Raw genomic sequence first — 15,639 nt, 5'->3', positions numbered from 1 at the left:
GCACTCCTTCAGATCTGTACAGAGTACTTAACTTCAGGACCATACACATACTACAGTGTCCCATGCTCATCTCCATATCTTCCATTAATTCCATCTGGAAAAAAGTCTGCATCCCCCTTTTGATGAATGACAATAGTTGCTGAGCTCAGGAGAATTACAAGACAGAAGTAGTAAGCTCTATAGATCTTGGGCACATGATTTGCTTGTAAACTGCATTCCATTGTCATCATGTAATTAATCTTGAATTTAGTAGTATCCATTACTTACAAACTATTTTTTAACATATTAATTATGTTTTTCATGTCCTTGGACAATTTATTATACGATTTTATTCCCTGACAGGAAATGTTGTTAGATTTTTGTCTATTTCCCTTCATAAATAAATTTAGGTCCAAACTGGTTTTTGTTCATGTTCCATGATTATGTATAAAACTATTAATGAAATACTTGGTAATGTTTTACCTTATAAGCACAGCAGATTGATAGAATTGATAGATGCATTCTCTTGGCGCAGGACACACACGCACGCACGCACGCACGCACACACACACACACACACACACACACACACACACACAGAGCCATTGAGTTCATGTTGCACACATTGGTGGCGACGTGGAGGCATGGATGGCAAGGGGATGACAGGACAGAGAGGCTGTTGGATAGAGGATGGAGATGCAAGCTGGTTAAGTGGAGACAGGTGCCAGAAGGATTACGGGAGTAAAGGACATATTGCGAGGATAACTGGCACCACATACATTGGTGGAAAAAAATTGCAACACCAAAACATAATGTAGAGGGAGAGGGTTGGAATTTCAGGAATGCATTTGAAGAGTGATTAACATTGCGAGATTACAGGTTAATGTAAATGCAAGGTAAGCCACTGCAAATGTGAAATGCTGGTACATTAATAACCAATGTACCATTCAGACTGTTGAATGCATGCATGCATTGCATTGTACAGGTGCCAGATGTCAGTTTGTGGCATGGAGTTCATGTCTGTTGCACTGGGTTGGTCAATACAGGGATGGGTCATGCTGGAGTTGTCGTTCAATGACGTCCCACATGTTCAATTTGAGACAGATCTGGTGATCGAGCAGGGGGGGCAGCGTGTCAACGCTCTGTAGAGCATGTTGGGTTACAACAGTGTTATGTGGGTGAACATTATCCAGTTGGAAAACACCCCCTGGAATGTTCACGAGTGACAGCATGATTGGTAGGATCACCAGATTGATGTACAGTTTTGCAGTTGGGCTGCGTGGGATAATCATGAGAGTGCTCATGCTATTATACGAAATCGCACCCAGACCGTAACTTCAGGTGTAGGTCCTGTATGTCTAGCACTCAGATAGTTGGTTGCAGGCCCTCAATTACCTGCCTCATAACCAACACTCGGCAATCACTGGCACCAACGCAAAACCAGCTTTCATCAGAAAACACAACAGATTTCCGACCTACCCTCCAGCCCTCACTTGACACCACTTAAGTCATAAATGGTGGTGGTTTTGGGTTAGTAGAATGCACATTACAGGGCATCATCTGGCTTGGACCTGTCCTTGAAGCTACCTATTTGTAACAGTTCATTGTGTCACTGTGGTGTAAACTGCTGCTCAAATTGCTGCTGTAGATACAGTATGATGTTCCAGAGCCATACGCTGAACATGATTATTTTCCCTCTCGGGGAATGGCTTGTGACTGTTGGTAGCCCAGTTTTCTTGCAATTCTACCCTCTCGTGACCGTCACTGCCAGCAGTCATGTACAGTGGCTCCATTCCTGCCAAGTCTTCCTGCAGTAAAGCAGAAGGAACATCCAGCTTCTCATAGTTCTATTACATGACTCGTTCAAACTCAGTGAGGTGATGATAAAGGCATCTTTGTTGCCTTAAAGGGATTCTTGACTAAGTCAACTCGCCATGCCCAGTTTCAAAGGTAGCTAATGCTCACAACAGTTACAGCATGTATTTAAAGTAAAACTGATTTGCATCCTCAATGGTGGCATTACTAGCGCCACTCTTATCCGACTGGGGCAAAATTTGAATAAGCATCATCTGTCAGATGTATAAGCACACCTACCAACTTTGTTTGTCACGCAACTCATTCTTGGTTTTGTGATTTCTTTTCCATCACTGTAGTTCAGAAAAGCTATTACTTGGAGAAAAATCCAGATGGCACAAGTAGTCACTGAACTCTCACATATTGTCCTCTGCAGTGTGTTCTGTCACTGGGTGGTCATGTTGCTCTTGACCACTGTTTGGCAAGGGCCATTCATTCTGATGAGCTACTGGTTGGTGGTTAAAAAATTGCAGCAGAGCTGATCCATGACATGGATGCTCTCACAGGTGGCCCTAACTCTGGAGGGACGGAGTAAGCATGTGATACGACTAGATTAGGAGGTGCTCTGTGGGTGAATTGGCAGGTTTTGCATCTTGTTTTCCACAGGGATATGACCGCTGTTTCAAGGGATTGCGTGCAGCAGTAGCCGAGGGATGGGTGGCCAGCAAATATCACTTGAAGCCTCTTGGGTAGGGTGACTCTCATATCTAGGCATGATAGTAGATAGGCAAAGCATCATGCCCAGAAATGAGAGGCATTCTACCCAAGATTCTTCCCACTCCTCCTAAAGTAGTATTCTGCCACCCATCCAATCTACAAAACATTGGAGGATAATGCTCACCACGTCTGTGTCATTTTATAAGCCCCTGGGTCATGCTAAATGATGATAACCTCAAGGAACTTAGCCATCGTTTGGTGGTTATAGGTCTACTGAGCTGGGAACTGATGACTGCCACTAGTGCACTGTAACCGTAAGCTATGGGGTTGCTTCATCAACCGCCCTGTGGTGTGATGGTTGAACTTTGTGTGCCACAGGGAAATGGGATCGTTGCTTAACCATCCAGTTCGCAAGGTTGGTAAAATCTCTATTAAAAACCTCAGGTCTGAAGGTGTGTTGCACACTGATGAGATGTATGACTGTTGAAGTGGAATGGTCATTACAGGCAACGTCTGGGAACCTGCTGCACCTCAGTTGTCTAAGGTTTACCCACACAAGTGAGGCTCTGTCTGATTGAACACTTAATTCCCTAGCTGCTTGTGGGACTGTCATTTAGGCTAACGTACTTTCCTTTACTTTCAGTGATTCAGGTGATCATAGTGCCGTATTAATACCCAAAACCTGAAGAGGTATCGTGTGGCTTGTCTACCCGAGATGCCTGTGAATATCAGTGCATTCAATGACAGTAATGGACCACATCCTGTGGTAAATAGTGAACTTATCATTGATAAGCTTGTAGAAGGTTTGTTTGAAAAATTGTCACTTTTCTATATCAACAAAGTTGTGGAAATAGTTGCGGGACAACTTAAATCTATCAAGAGGCTGATAAATGGCATGCTTCTGATAGACATGCCGAAAGCTACCTGAGGAAACAAGTTCTTAAATGCCAAACTACTTGGAGAACATCATATAAATAGTGAGCTCCACACAGATATCAGTTGTAAAGGAATTGTGATGTGCCAGGACATTATGGATATGAATACCAAAGAACTCCAACAAGAATGGGGAAGCACAGGGGTCACTGAAGTTTAGAATGTCATGGAAAGGGAAGGGTTGGCTCCTGAGCTCCATGAGTCTGCATTTTGTTTTCTGATATTCAGTACCAAAATTGCCAGGATATATTTCTGATATTCAGTACCAAAATTGCCAGGATATATTAAAGCAGGCTATCTCCACATGAACGTTAGACCCTGTCCAATGCGGCACTTTAAGTATCAACATTTTAGTCATATCGCCATAGATTTCAATGGTCAGATTACTTGTGGAAGAGGAGAAAAAATTCAGGATATTAAAGTGATTAAATGCATCTCATACTCCAACACAAAGAATACATTTAAGGCCTCACAGACACCAAGTGCAGTTGTTCACCTTGGTATTGAACCAGCTTGTACAAAAAAACTTGTGTTGACACCCAGCAATTGACAGCCGAGCAAAATACATTTATCACCAGTTGTCAAGGTAGCTGCAAATGTACGCAGCAAGTCAAAAAATTGAGCTTTCCTATATCCGAAATACTGGTAGCAGCTGAACCTAATGTCAGCAAGAATAACAGTCCCTCACAGCAGGCATAAGAAAAGAACCAAGTACATATTTTTGTTAAAACAGATTAAAACCAACAGCTCAAAACAATCTGGTCCAAAGACATCAGACAATGTAGCCTTGGTCCTGTCTGATAGATTTGATGATGACCATACTATTGATGGTACGGATGACTAAGCCTCCCTGAGGGAACCAGAGTCCCCCCCACGAGTAATCTCTCACCCCTCTCTTTCCGGTTCAATCTCCCCACTTTGGGTGAATGACAGAGAGAAAGACAGGAAAACCTCATTGTTAAGATGGCTTCCATAATTCAGCGAAACTTGAAAGGGTCCAGGATACATTTGGAGGAACTACGTCTCTTAGTGTGGTGTAGAACAATGTGTGGATACAGGGTTGCTACAAGTACAGGAAATCAGGGAATTTCAAATGTGTCAGTGAAATTTGAAAAAAAAAAGAAAGAAAAATCTTGTTTTTATCCTAAATGTTTTGCTTACTGAGACGTCCTGCATCGTCACTGGCTGGGTGCAGCTGAGTACATGTGCCGCTTCCCTGCTCCTTCATTCCTACTGCTTCTCCTCCCTACCACTCCCCTCAGCTTGCTGTCAGCACTGCCACCACTTTTGCTGCTAGCCTAACAGCTGCTGATGAGGCCGGGAGGCATGAGGAGCGGTTTATTTGTATCTGATCCTCGGAGACTAGACGCAGCAGCTGAAGATGGCAGCTGTGTGTGTGTGTGTGTGTGTGTGTGTGTGTGTGTGTGTGTGTGTGTGTGTGTGTGAGAGAGAGTCCGAGGGGTCATGTAAATGTGTATGTGCTCTCATTTTCTGACAAAGGCTATTGCTGAAAATTTTGTTGTGAGAGGGTAATTGTCTTTTCTACATATCTGTCTGCAGCTCAGCAATAATCTTTATGGTGAGTTGCTACCTATCCTCATTATTATTGATTTTCAGCATATTTGCACAAGTAATCTGTTGCCTGTATTGATCACCGCTTTCTCATTTCATCAATGTGCTGTATGTGACTAGTGAATAGCTGGCCACATAAGTGGATTTCAGCAACGGGCCAAACCTGCAGGCCATTTTTGCGGTTATCTCTAATGGATCTGGCCTGCTGATCTGAAGCTCATCATATCCCACCAATGTGCAGGCCCTGCCTTTTGGATTTAGTCTCACCAATCTGCCCGCAGGCTGGGTCTGCTTGTATGTGGTGTAACTGCGACTGATTTTCATGGTTTATCCATGAACCGAGGTCTGCAGTGCTCCTCGGCAGGCCAGAGGCCACAGGTGATGGATTTCTAGAATTGCGATTGTCTCACTGCAAGTACATTGTACAGTGCGGCGTTGTATAGACATTTTATTTATTGTAGTAAATTTTGGCACTTTGAAAATAGTTTATATATTAGAAAGTATGGACGATAAGAAGATTGTGGCAGTCACTGGTGGTTTGTACACTACGTACTCATATGTTTCTTGAAAGAAAAAATCTCACAATACCTGTAAAATAATAGATATAACACAGTGGGTAATAACTAATAATAACAAACATAGTAGAAACAATATTTTATTGGCAGTCACCTGTGGTGTTGGTTTACACAACTCTTCCATGTCTCATACTCTTCTTTCAAGAGGCCTACATTTTTCTGAGGTTATTTCTGAAATCACTGGAGTTATTTTAAATCAGTCCTGCGACTCCAAGGAAATGCATATTTCTGTCAAATGTGTTTTGTTTTAGTGAAATAAAATAACATAGTGGTCTTAATGAAACACACACACCATTTGACTTGCTTTCTTCGTTATAAAAGATGTTAATGTTAGTACTTGTTTGTAGATGTTTGCTCACATCGGGAAATGCCATCTGCTTGCAATTTTTTTTTAGATTTTTGGTACCATTTTTTCATTCTATTGGAAGATGGATTTGAAACACCTACACTTATTACAAAGCAGCCACATAAAAAAAACAAACCTTCATTTCAGATTTTGTTGATTAGTTTTATAACAACACTGTAGTCCACAGTTGGAATACTGTTTGGAAATTTTTCAACAGTTCTTCTTACATTCTTGTTTGTGTAGTGTTCGTGTGTCAGTTTTCACAAAGGAGGTATTTCACAGTATAGTTGAATATTTTTCAATATGGTCACTGGTCCAGCCCCTCCATTGTATATGTAGTGTTTAAAACTTGCTGTCTCTTAAAGACCACTCACTCAGAAGTGGCTAATTTCGAATAACAGCTACATTTCTCATGTTTGCTTGTTAAAATTTGCTTCCTTAGGCAAAACAAGACAGGGTTTGCACACTGCAACCTCATTACAATCCGAATGCACTTGCAGTTGTGTCAGAATCCTGAAACTGTGGTTTATTAAATGAGTAAATGTGGTCAATTCAGATCAAAATTTTGTGAAAAATCACATTTTTGGTATAAAATAAATGTGTAATTTTGTTACTTTCTTGTTGCAAAGCCACACTAATTCTCATTTCAGCACCTATCAAAAAGATTTAAAAAATTATGACATTCCATTACATAAGTGTACAGTTACTCTTATACTGCGGTAGATAAGGAAATTCCACATGCTTATCATGTAGAAAAATACTCAGATATTTCCATGCTATTATTTGCCGTTTATGAGGCATGAGAGATGCTGTGAATATTTTGCTCTCGCATTCTGTGGGTGCAGTCTCAAGGCCTCCACAAACACGCAGGCAGGATTGCAGGTGTCAGTACCTGCCAGAAATATCTGTGGCTCGTGGGGAAAATCCGTTTTTTTTTTTTTTTTTTTGTACCTGCCAGAAATATCTGTGGCTCGTGGGGAAAATCCGTTTTTTTTGTGTACCATCTCGCCTTCAAAGACGTGCCAGTTTTTGATTGTTGCAGGAGTGTTTTCAACAAACAGCTTTCCGTCCTCAGTCATTGGGAACTCACACAATGTTCTAGTAGTATATCATGGTAAAATCAAGCAAGGTAAAATTCAGTGCTAAATCACTAGGGGTTTGAGGGCATCAAGGCCCACAAGAAGATATCAGAGTTCCAGCCATATTGCACAGAATGCAGCAAGTCTTTTGCTCTCAGCAACATAGGGAAGATGGCCGTAATCTGCCATGTGGGAGCAGCTAAGCAATCCAAGGCAATCAAGAAGACATTGGATATTCACCTTTTCCATCAGTCCTCAGTAAGTTAACTGCTACAGCTGTTAAGTGATGCATAGACTTAAAGGCTGCACAAAATCTCACTGATCATAAATTTAATTTTCAATGACTGCATTGTTTTTATAGCCTGCTGTGTAGGCGGTGCTTTTGGCTATAAGAGGATATTCCAATAATGCATTGTTTGAACTGGAAAACCTTACACCAACAGAGTGGTGCTGAGAAATGACCAACAGACTTTGGCATTTTCAATATGCCCTTGCGCAGCTTGATGTAACGTATCCTTTTCAAATGTCAAGTTTTGGCATTAATTATGGAAACTTGCCACTGGTTTTTGAATGAAGAGGGAGGATCAGCAAGGTACAACTCACCGTGCTGCTTTCCCAATGTTTCTGTTCTTTTTGCTTCCTCATTAGATGAGAGGTCTGATTTTATTAATCTCTTCTTCATCGTGTGTGCATTCTGAAATCAGACATACCCATCTATTGACAACCACTGTGTTCCCCTGATAGTACATACCTACCCTCTCAATTTAGGTGAGAGACTCCTGATTTTTAGCTTTTTCTCCCGCCTCCCAATTATTCCATTACTTCTCCCAATTTTTGGCTAATGATCATCAAACTTAAGACGGTTGTTTGAAAACCCAGCATTTTAGTTTTTGGCCAATGTGGAAAGTCCTTTGCTTATTAGTCTTTTTAATCAATGTACTTCTCTGAGTTTGTAGAAATCAGAAAGTGCAACTTGTTATAGACTGTATTTTTTTCCTCTTTGCTACACAGTTTGTAGAAAGTATACTCATATTGCTCAGTTTTGTGCTCTATTTGGACTTGCGTTTGTGTATTGCCATTGTGCCAGTCATGCCGAGTTTGTGGTTTTCCCACTAAATCTGATGGTTTTGAGTACCTGTCTAGTGGCAAGTGGGCATTATGGTAGGTTTTCAACATATTAGCCTGGTTTTATGGTAAAATTACTTTTAAAATCACTTGAACCATTCAGCATACAAAATGTAGCACTATTTTGTTTATTAACTTTTACTAGCTCCTGAATTTATATCACCTAAACATTTACAGTAAATGGTATTCTGTCTTTGTTCTTGTATTGTTCTGCATTCTAGTATTATTAATAAATCTGCAGCTGCATGCATCGTGCATACCTATAATACCTGGACATTGTTTTAGCAGTAAAGTAAAGGCCAGTATGTCCAGAAATGGTTTGCTGAATGGCTACGTGATAGTACATTTGCAAACTGGTTAGAAAGAATTTTTGGCAACGACACAAGAGCATATTGCATATTTTCTCGTAGTACTTCGCTAACGCCTTATGCTGACATATAAGCCATAGTGACACAAAAAACCTCAAGACAGCTGCAGCATCATCGACAAAAATACCTTTCAAAACCTTGAAAGAATCTTAGGCTTCACATGCATTTTTTGCCATTGTGTGATCATATTGCCAGAAAACTTCAGATACGTATAACAAAGTGTACTGCAGTTATAAAACATATACTAGGTCCCTATTTTGTGGAAAATTTGCATAAAGATATTAGTGACAGCATGAATAAGATTGTAACTGATGAATTAACAGACATTAGTGTGACCAAATTTTTCAAGAATAACAATAATATATTACAGTGCTGCAACCAATGCAATTATTTCAACATTTTCATTCTGTTTTCTTGGAGCAATATTGCAACAATTTCCATGCATTATTATGTCAAGGTAAGAACCATTGTTTGCATTTTATAATCTTTATCTACATGACTAGCCCGCCATTCACTTGTAAGTGTCAGGCAGCGAGTTCATATACCATTTTCAGATTATTTTTTAACCATCCACCTCAGACAGTGTGCAGGAAAAACAAACACCTAAATCTTTCCATTCATGCTGCAATTTATTTTATTATGATGATACTTTCGCCCTATGTAGGTGGGGGTCTAGAAAATATTTCCCTATTTGTAGGAGAAAGTTGGTGATTGAAATTTCATAAATATCTCTCGTTGCAACAAAAAACACCTCTATTTTAATGATTGGCACCTCAACTCGTGTACCGTTTCTGTGAAACTCTCTCACCTACACTGTAATAATACAAAACAAGCTCATGTACCATTTCTGTGACACTCCCTCCCCTGTATCGTGATAATATAAAACAAGCTGCCCTTCTTGGTCGTCTCTGATGTTCTCTGTCAATCCTATCTGGTAAGGATCCCATACCATGCAGCAATATTCTCACAGAGGGCAGATAAGTTTAGTGTAGGAAGTCTAATGGATTTGCTGCATCTTCTGAGTGTTCTGCCAACAAAGCACAGTCATTGGTTCCTCTTCCCCACACATTATCAGTATAGTCTTTCCAATTAAAGCTGTTCATAACTGTAATGTGTAGGTATTTGGTTGAATTTACAGCCTTGAGATTCAAATTATGTATCTTCTAACTGAAATTTGATGGATTTCTTTTAGTACTCATGTGCATGCCCTCACACTTTCCTTTATTTGGGGTCAACTGCCACTTTTTGCTCCATACAGATATCTTGTCTTTGCTCACATCACAGTTGAATTAGGAGCCAAAATAAAAATTCATGAGATTTTGAAAATTAGACATGAAAATAAAATTGTGGTAAACCCTGTTCAGATGTCAAGTTGTTTCAATGAATTCTTCCTAAATATAGTAAGATCAGATGTGGATGGGACATTCTATCAAGGCATCACAAATTTGGAGAACGGCCAGAACACATCTTTTAAACAACTGCAAAAATCACCCAAAGGGATGTGGAAAAGAAAATATTGTCTCTAAAAAACAAACCCTCACGTGGGTGGGATGAAATAACATCATCTGTAATCAAGTGGGTGTACAATATTACTTCTCAACCACTGTCAATTATTATAAATCAATCTTTTGAACATGTATTGAAATATGCTGAGATCAAACCTCTATTCAAAAAAGGATCGACAGAAGATATGGGGAATTTTACTGCCCTCTCTCTCTTTTTGCCGGTATTCTCTAAAGTGTTTGAAAATATTGCAGTAAAACAAATTAATAAATTTCTTACTGTAAATGATATAATTTTTAAAAACCAGTTCGGATTCCAACAGGGTGAAAGTACTGTGAATGTTAGAAATGAGTTTATCCAAAAAATATGCTCCACGTTAGATAAGGGTAGAAATCAATTCAGTGAACCATGCTTACCTGTCAGGTAGGAAACAAAGAGTAATTTTAACTTCAAATGAAACCAATTATTCCTCAGACTGGAAAACAGCTCCCCAAGGAGCCCCACAAGGTTTGATATTGGGTCCCTATCTGTTTCTTTTTTACGTAAATGACATAGCACTTGCTATTGATGTTCATTCAGTCTTATTTGCTGTTGATACATCAGTTCTAATTGAAAATGAGGTATCTGAAAATTTTCCAGAAAAAGCCAAAAATACTTTAGAAAAACTTGACTCTTGGTTCTATCAAAATGAACTAAAACTAAATGTAACTAAAACCAAAATGATGCAATTTGAAGCTAAATCAGTAGAAAGGACTGAAATAAAGATAACTTCCAATGATCAGGATATCACAGAAGCAAACCACGTGAAGTTCTTAGGCCTAAATCTTGACAAAAATTTAAACTGGAAGGTACACATAGATTACTTAGCAAATAAACTGAACAACTTAGCATTTGCAATGTGTATTTTGTCAGGTGCCACAAACATGGATACCAGAAAGATAGTTTGTCACTGCTACTTTGAGTCAGTTATTCGTTATGGCATAATCTTCTGGGGAAATTCAGCAAACGTCACTAGGCTCCCAGTATTACAAAAAAAAGTAGAAACGTGTGTTGAAAAATCCTGTTGGCCACTGTTAAAAAATTTAAAAATACTCTATATCCCCACTTTCCATTTTGACCACAACTACAGCACTCGCTACAGAGATAACTTTAAACTTCCAACACATTGTTTAAAACTTTATGCCCAAATGCCAGGGTATATGGGGTTAAAAATTTTCAATAAAATAAAAGGCAGTAATATATTTAAGATGGAGCTTGGTTCACTGAAAAGAATGCTCTTTACTCTTCTGGTGGAAAAGTGTTGCTAGTTCTGTCAATGAATTCGTTGAAGACAGCTTCACAGTCTGGACACTGGGATTGTTTTACATGTATTATTTTATGTACATGTGTAGCTGTAACTTAGAAATGTAAAATATAATTTAAACTTTTGTATTTCTCTTAAAAAAAGAGAAAAAAGTTTCTTTTGTAAACCTTGACATGTCTCCTGTACATCAAATCAAATGATTTGAAAATAGTATGTAATGAAATGAATAAATCACATATCACATGGTGGGAAAATTGATGTTTCAAACCACCAATAATATGTTATGTTTGTGAGTAATTTTAAAAAATGGAATTCATTGCTAGAAGTAATTAAATCATTAACAGTTTACCAATTAATCTCACTGATCATTTAGTGAACTGATCAGGAAAATGTTACCAGACAGCAATATAGCGCAAAAATACAGATCTCCAAGAATGAAAACTGTTGCAATCATATGAGAAATGGCCAAAAAACATCCCAACCTAGTACCACAATTGAACTACGCCACAGATAACTTGTGTGCAGTTGATGTTTTTGTTAGTTTCAGTGTCGTTATTTGTATTTTTATGGTCATTATATAGTTTTTGATGTCACAGAAAAAGACTTACATCAGTTGTCTCAATTTTTGATCATTTGTACCTCCAGATTTTTTTTTAAAACTGCATCTCCCAATTTTTTTAATTTTAGAGGTTGGCAGGCATGTAGTATCACAAGGGTCATGTCATAGTTCTATTTGGGTATTTGATTGTTTTCAGGGTGCCTGTACTTCTTGATCACACTCCATGTCATGTGGCGAAATAACTGGGCAGAATGAAGATGCTCCCTTGATGTTTGATAAGATCGCAGTTATTGGTGAATCGAAAAACTGGCAGTTGACGGTCAGTTTGTTGACCTCCCAGCTATTGCAGCCCAGCATCACCTCCACCACTGCCACTTGTGTTGAGTCACTAACAGTTGTATTGTCACTTCCACCACTACCGCTAATGCTGCATTGGATAGCAATCATATTTCAAAGTACCTGATCCAGGATGATGATACAAGGGCTGAAATATTACGGACTCTCCAGGCTGTTGAAAATCATATGTCCTTTCCTATGGCAAGGAAGCAAACTGCTTTGTTTCCAGTCATGTTCCCTAACAATAATTAGCTAGTAAGATGTAGCTTGGGCAGACCAAGACACTATACAGTATTGTTCATGGATTAGCTCCACACATCAGGAAACATGTTCTTGAAGATCTTGAAGGGGATGTTCCTTTTGTAATCTTTATTTGATGAGAGCCTTAACAAGGTAGCCAAGCTGCAGCAAATGGATATTGCTCTCAGATATTGGCACAAAGTTAACGAACAAGTTGAAATGCATTATTTTTCATCTGCATTTTTAGGCCATATCACTGCAGCTGATATGTTGTATGGTTTCAAGATAGAAACTTCTGATCTGAATCTTACCAACATGTTTCAGGTATCAATGGATGGGCATAATGTCAATAGGACATTCTTGAAGGATCTGTGTCTTGATCTGAAGAGTATTCATGGGGACAGTGTGTCAACTTTTATTGTTATGAGATCTTGTGGTCTTCGCACAATTCATCAGGGTTTCAAGAATGCAGCCTTAGAAACTAACTGAGGTGTTGTATCTTTTATGAGATCAATTTATAATGTGGGCTTCTTGAAATTACTGCAACCAGTCACCTTTCATTTTGTTCTCGAATTTTTACTATCCCATTACCTGTTTTGAACCACCTAGTGATTTACTGAATCTGCCACAAAATCAGTGTGTAATATAAAACTTGATAATAAAGCTGCTCTTATTCTTGCAAGAGACATGAGCTAAGATCATGCTGTATGGCCTGAGCTCAGAAAAGTAAAAGTGCCTGCCAAAGATATTTTAACTTACAGGACCGAGTACAGGGACTTCCTGATCGAATCTCCTTCTAAACTCAGTTTTGACATACAGCATGTGTAGATATATAAGCTTTTGTGACACTGTTGTGATAAGTAATAGCCCAAGAACTAGCAAGTCTAGAATCTTGAATGCCTTGCAGAAATTCTCTTCACAGAATTGATTAAGTGCTAAGGACTGTGATTTAAGTTGAGAAGGTCTTTATGCATCTTCATGATACTGAGGTATTTTTGAATATCTAGGCAAATTATGGGAGGACTAAAATGAGAATTGATCACTTTTGGATGGTAGTACCACCTGTCAGCATTTGTATAGCTTTCTTCAAAAGATTCTCATTCTGAGTCATGGTCAAGTATTTGTAGAGCAAGGTCTTTCCATTAATAAAGAGTGTATGATAGTCAACCAAGAAAGTGGGTCATTGGTAGCCATGTGTCAAATATATGACAACCTGAAATCGAACTGGTGCTGTCTTCAAGATCAATGTTAACAAGAGAATGATTCTGGACTATTGGAATGCTCGAGATTGGTATGGTGACGCTTTAAAGCAGAAGCAACACGAAGAAGATGAAGAAGCCAAAAGAGCTAGATGGAAGATGTCCATCGTCCAGCAAGTTAAAGAACCGAGGTCAAAAAGGTATGGATACTGACCGAAAGGGAACTGAGTGGAACTGAGGAAGAGATTCCTTCTCTCACAAAGGAGTTTTGACTGGTTTTCATTTATTGATTTGAATTGTTTGTTTGAGAAAATACAGAGTATTGTTATTTGCTAGAGAAAAGTCACTAAATGTACCCCAGTGCTCTTCTTATTTTTTAAACTTTAATGTTATACAACATCTTTCTTTTATGTCCATCTTGTCTGATGCATCATCTTGCCTAGAAAGTTCGTAAATCCTATATGGTAGGAGGAAGGTATTACCAAAGTAAGAAACCTAATGAAAAATGTGACTGAAAAGACCTCTGTCTACATTTTCATGCTCAGTTTATCAGGCTTGTCAGGATATGAATATGTGTTTTATACACTTTAGTTTGTGTTCATTTTTTTGAAACCCACATGTAACATTTACTACCAGAATCTTGACTGTAGCAGGCAGCCCATAACAATCTGTACTAATTTAGGGAAATAGTGGCCAGGCAGCTTATGTGCCAGATGTAGACTGCATACAAAAGAAAGAAAATTCATAAAGAAATTAGTTACAAAATGTCTGACATAAACTGATACCAAACAGAATTTCAAGGCATGTATTTTGAAACATTTGTTACTCCATTTCCATTAATTGTGAAGGAGCCTCTCAGTCATTTTGTTTTACTTGACAGCCTTTTCAAGCCCTAGTTGTTACTGACATCACTGCTTCTGTTTGTCAGTATGCATCTCAACTTTCCAAATTCAGTCGAAGTTCTGTGTGAAAGTGTAGATTTGTGTCCTAACCCAATAGACACTCTTAATCTGTCAGGAGGGTCTGTGATAACCGATAATCTTCTGTGAAAAGAGAGATGTATTCCGAAGAATAATTTTTGATGCCATCTCAGTTGCAATATTTTTCCTCAGCCCATCATTTGAAAAATGACATGTGGTTTGAGACATAAAAAGTAGTAAATCAGCATTGTTAATGCATAGGTGAATTTCCATTCCCAGCAATGTGTTACAAAGATGTGTACTATAGTTATGATTTGAATTGTTGTTAAAAAATTCTTATTTTCTTCCTTAACAACTTTTCAGATGTATGATGTTGAACAGATAAACATTCAGTATTTGCTGAAACTTAACTTTAAGTACAAATTTTAAATTTCCTATGCCTGCACGTAATAAAATATGTGATGACCCTTGTATACAAAGATGAAGAAATGTACTGCTATTATTTTTATATATATGTCCTCTTCCATTACTTTAGCACTTGTGTATAGTTGTTCCATTTGCTTAGCCCTCCAGTCACAGACGGTAATTATTGGGGTTGCTTGTAATTGTCGGGGATTGCAGCTATGTAAAAATACACACACTATCTTTAAGACTGAATATAATGGCTGAATCCTTTGCTCATTTTATATATGCAGTCTGTTTTCTGACATCTTAAAATTTGTTTGAATTTTACATGAAACGACTGAATGTGTCACATAATTTGCTGAAAATAACAGAATTTTCACATATTGTAACACCTAATGAAACGGAAATACGTTTGTTTCATTTTCATGTAGTCATAAGATTGTCAGCACTTTAGATATAAAAGCAGTTTTGACTAACTTCAAATTTGTTATTGATTTGAATCTCGTGAACAGTTTTCTGTTCATATTAAATTCTTTCACTGTGATTCAAACAATTCATATGTTGATTTGATGTCATCATGTATGTTTAAAAGTTTTAATTGTGTAGAAAATATGTTTTATCTTTAAAAGCATTGATGGAAGCTATCACATGGTCTGAATATAAACACCTTAAAATCGAAGTGTTCA

The 15,639-nt window shown here is 38.3% G+C and overlaps 1 long non-coding RNA gene across 1 annotated transcript; it reads left to right on the top strand.

Moving 5' to 3' along the window:
• Positions 1-7,161: 7,161 nt before the first annotated feature.
• LOC126412660 (uncharacterized) lies at positions 7,162-15,282 on the top strand. The gene is made up of 3 exons (XR_007575327.1): positions 7,162-7,253; positions 7,357-7,505; positions 14,912-15,282. It is a non-coding gene; the product is annotated as an uncharacterized LOC126412660 (long non-coding RNA).
• The last annotated feature ends 357 nt before the right edge of the window (positions 15,283-15,639 follow it).

Source organism: Schistocerca serialis, chromosome 7 (genome assembly GCF_023864345.2).
Source record: "Schistocerca serialis cubense isolate TAMUIC-IGC-003099 chromosome 7, iqSchSeri2.2, whole genome shotgun sequence".
Taxonomy (NCBI): domain Eukaryota; kingdom Metazoa; phylum Arthropoda; class Insecta; order Orthoptera; family Acrididae; genus Schistocerca; species Schistocerca serialis.
The sequence above is the reverse complement of the archived record's forward strand: the minus strand, read 5'-3'. Positions and strand labels throughout refer to the sequence as shown.